The 4623-nt window shown below is 34.6% G+C and overlaps 1 long non-coding RNA gene across 1 annotated transcript; it reads left to right on the top strand.

Moving 5' to 3' along the window:
* The first annotated feature begins 1378 nt into the window (after window positions 1-1378).
* LOC110867337 lies at window positions 1379-4222 on the top strand. Its single transcript, XR_002551531.2, has 3 exons — window positions 1379-1537; window positions 2576-2662; window positions 4179-4222. It is a non-coding gene; the product is annotated as an uncharacterized LOC110867337 (long non-coding RNA).
* Window positions 4223-4623: the final 401 nt, after the last annotated feature.

Raw genomic sequence — 4623 nt, 5'->3', positions numbered from 1 at the left:
ACATGAAAGCAATAAAAGGCATGAATGTGACGTTTGAGTTCGTGAAACGGATTTAAAATATAAAGGGATGAAATTAGTCTATATAAGAAGATGCCGATGGTTCGACCATGATTGAGTTGAACGGGCCATGTAAGTTAGTATAAAGTAAAAGGTGATAGTGTAATGAAAGAAGTTTTGTATGAGTTACGCGTTAGATGTGTTAGAAATCGACTCTTGGGAGTCAGGATGGATGAAGGGCTACGACCCGGACAATAACTTAAGTATTGACGGGAAGGGTAAGTTTGGTAAGAAATACTGAAACGATGTAATAAAGTCTTTGCAAGTAAGCATGAAAGGAAAGAAGTAAGGGCATGTACTTCAATACATTTACGATAAGTAAGAAGTGCAATTTGACCGTGAAAAGTCAAAATGTGGCAAGTTGGCGAAATGACTAATAAAATGAAAGAAATGCGTGTAAGAATTGGAATGTGTGAAATGTTATAGCATGTACGTAGGAAATGGTAGAAGAGTTATAGGTGAGTAACTCCTTAGTAAAATGAATGTTAGGATAAGCATGGTATGGTACGCGATGTCTGACTAGTATGACCCGTATACTTATGTAAACTAAATAATGTATTAAATAAGAGAAAAAGTAATGTAAAATTAATGGGATGATTTAAAGGTAATGTAAAAGTACGCGTGGTACAAGTAACTGTAGAAAACGTAGAATGACACTAACTATGGAGTTAAGCATGTAGGTGTAACTATGAAGTAGTAGTTTTGTTGTGATAACAAAACAAGAGTTAAATGTTATACAACGTGTGCTTGGAATGAAATCTTAAAGGATGAGGCAAAAGTATTAAATCTATTTTAAACAGATCGTATGAAGGTAAGCATTATTATAAGTTTAAATGAATATGTATACTGACCTGCTACTAATGGGTCGAGGAAATGAGAATGTTATGTGAAAGTATGCCATGGAAAGTATAGACTTGTTAAGAAGAAGTCAAGTGTATGAATAATTACGAAATGAGATAGAACGATTACTTATAATTATAATGAGACTATTAAGTCAAACATAGATGTGTGTGTGTAAGAGGAAAGTGAGAAAGGTTTCGGGGACGAAACCTTCTTTAAGGGGGGTAGACTTGTAACACCCCAAATTTCGTATGACATAATATAATGTTTTAATCGCAGTATTTGACGGAAAGAAATGGTAAACATAGATTTTTACCATTAGTAAAGTCTTATAAATTTTAGTAAATCTAAAATTCTTAGGTATGCATGAAGGTTTGCTAGATTAGTATGTAGAAATGGGGGAAGATGACATGTTATGAATAAATGAGGGGTTGAAAATGAAAAATGTGTTATTAAAACACATAACAAAAAATGCCCAGGGAATGGAAGTGGGTGTGTGTGCGATCGTGAGGAGAGACCAGGGGAAACCTTCCCCTCAAAACCCTAACACCTCTCAAATCATCAAATTAAGAAGGAAATTGAAGGTCAATCGAATGCATGTGATCAATTCCTTAGTCATCTAAGGGTTTCCCATCATGGGGTAAGTCGAATTATGTGATTTGATGCTAGTTAATGATAAGGGTTTTGATTAATCTTTGAAGTAGTATGAAATTGAACTTGTTTATGAGTTAGAATCATCATGTAGAACATGGATTATGCATGGTTTGGGTTAATTTGATGTTTATATGTGAAACCCATTTGGTTATGGTGATGATAACAACTTGAATGATCACCCATGTCCAATTCTTGCTTAATATTGATGTATTTTGGCATGCATGGTAGATTCTTGTTAGAGGAATTGAAAGAAATGTGATTCTAGTATGTTTAATGATTATGTAGAAATGATTCATGATGATTAGAAGGAAGAATTTTGGTGAATTATGTATGAGGTTAGAAGGATATGCATGAATTAGTTGTACATTAAGCTTAGATGGTAGTACGCACACAAGGTGTTTGATGAAATGCCTAAATGACAATAATATGTGAAATTCGTACCATACGCTTGAATGATGTGATGAATATATATGGAATGTTTGATCGTATTAGTTTCAACTTAAGAATGGTTATGGAACGAATGAGAATCCTAGAAAAGAGTAAACTTAATTGATATTGGCGTTAACTATAAAGATGTTGATATGAACGGAATCGTATGTATATGTGTATATGTAACTATTTGATTATGCGGCCAAATATGTCCTACAAAATGAGTATGAAGCATAGATGGCATAATGACTATATTCTAACATGTTAATTTGTGAATGAATGTGTGTCCAAGTTGGAAGTTGAAATGCTTGATAGTTGACTTTCTGGAAAGTCAACAATGGTAGGAATGTTGTGAGGTAGATCTCTTATCATAAACGTACGGTTTAGGAAGTCAAAGTGATGCACGAAATATTTATAGCAAGATATGTAATGGCGTGTTTATATTATGCGAGTAGAAAGGATCTCATTGTTAATCTATGCTATGAGTTGCAAGAAATCCATTAATGAAAGTCAATTGTTGAGCATAGATTTATTGTGATTGATGCTTTGTGTGGCCTTGTTTACTAACAAGGGTATCAATGTATGGTCATGTAAGGATAGATAGCATGTCTACGGGCTCAAGCACGGAGGCTAATGGGTCAAAAGAAAGCATGGAACCTATGCTTGAACTTGGACGCTCAAGGTAAGTGATTTCCGTAATCACTTCTTAGTTCAAGTAAGTAATAAAGTGTTGAAATTAATTAAACATGATGTTTGAGGTTAAATATGTAGGAAAGTCTTTCGTCGTAAATGATGGGATTAAAGTTGACCAAAATGCCCTTGATGGGTATTTTGGGCAAACGATCTTAATAAGTAGTTTAGAAGCAAGTTATTGATTAGTGTAATGTCTTGGACAAGTATGGAAGCGAAGAGTATGGTCTTGGTATGTCATAAACCATTTAACGCGCAAATACCCTTAACGGGTCAAAACTAAGTATATGAACGATAATGTGTTAAGAGGATGCAAAATGTCTAAGAACTTATTATTTTATGATAGATGTCACTGATATTATTAGGTTTATAAGAGTTTATGGTAAAACAAACAAGTTACGTTGATGAATGCATGAACGGGTCGAATTGTGGGTAAGAGGGTAATAAGCCGATAGCGTGTAAGTTAAGATTTTCCTTAAGGCGGTTATGGGATTTTAAGTTCATTTGATAGGATGTGAATTTACAAGCATGTAGGAAGAAACGGGAGGTTAAACGGGTAAACGGTTCGAAAGTTACGTGCGTTTTAGTGCGTACGGACGACGAAACGAACCTGCAGAAAACTGCAAAAAAAAAACTAGAGGGCGTCGCCGACGGGTAGGGGGCCTAAATGTGGGATCCTAAAGAATATGTAGTAATATGGTACCTAAATGTGGGATCCTAAAGAATATGTAGTAATATGGTACCTAAATGTGGGATCCTAAAGAATATGTAGTAATATGGTACCTAAATGTGGGATCCTAAAGAATATGTAGTAATATGGTACCTAAATGTGGGATCCTAAAGAATATGTAGTAATATGGTACCTAAAGGTGGGATCCTAAAGAATATGTAATATGGCACCTAAATGTGGGATCCTAAAGAATATGTAGTAATATGGTACCTAAATGTGGGATCCTAAAGAATATGTAGTAATATGGTACCTAAATGTGGGATCCTAAAGAATATGTAGTAATATGGTACCTAAAGGTGGGATCCTAAAGAATATGTAGTAATATGGTACCTAAATGTGGGATCCTAAAGAATATGTAGTAATATGGTACCTAAATGTGGGATTCTAAGTTAAGAATTTCCTTAAGTAGATACGTATGAAGGTATGTATGTATGTATGTGTGAATATAAGTGGTATGTATGAATGAATGTATGTATGTAGGTGTGTATGTAGGTAGTATGTGCATGTGTATATATATATCCAAGTGAGTATGTACGAAAGTGTGTGCACGTATGTAGGGTTGTGAGAAGGCATGTAATAGGTATGTATGTAGACATGTATGCATGTATGTATGTAGGTATGCACGTATGTAGGAACGTACGTATGAATGTAGGTACGTAGGTTTGTAAGTAGTTATGTGTGAACGGATGCACATATGTAAGTATGTATGAAAGTATATACGCATGTATTCAATGAAATTGAGTATTGGCGATAATAATAGTGTGCCTTGTGAACGAAGTGTAACGCAGGTACAATGAGAAAGTCTCACCACGGAATGTACGATCAGATGGAAAGCTGGGATGTAAAGAGTTAACGGAACAAAAAGTAAACGTGAATAAATCTTGTATGTTTATAATGCGTACTAATGTTATGAATTTAATGTGGTGAGCGCAGGTAGTACGAGTCATGAGGATCATCAAGGAACAGAGATCGAGGATCGAGTCATTAGTGAGATTGTACGGGAACGTTGATGTATATAATGTAGTAAACATAAGCTATGTTTTTACTTAGTAAATAAGTCGATTGATGGATTTATGTGAAAGAGTTATGTTAAAGTTAATTTTTAAATAAGTTAAGGTGTTTATAATGAAAGAAAGTTTATGGCTTGAACTTCCGCTGCGACTTTTAGTCAAATACGTATTAGGGTCTTACAACACATCACTAGCGAAGGAGTATAAGATCTG

The sequence above is a fragment of the Helianthus annuus genome, chromosome 7, assembly GCF_002127325.2.
Source record: "Helianthus annuus cultivar XRQ/B chromosome 7, HanXRQr2.0-SUNRISE, whole genome shotgun sequence".
NCBI lineage: Eukaryota > Viridiplantae > Streptophyta > Magnoliopsida > Asterales > Asteraceae > Helianthus > Helianthus annuus.
Note: the sequence above shows the minus strand (reverse complement) of the source record. Positions and strands in the feature narration are given on the sequence as shown.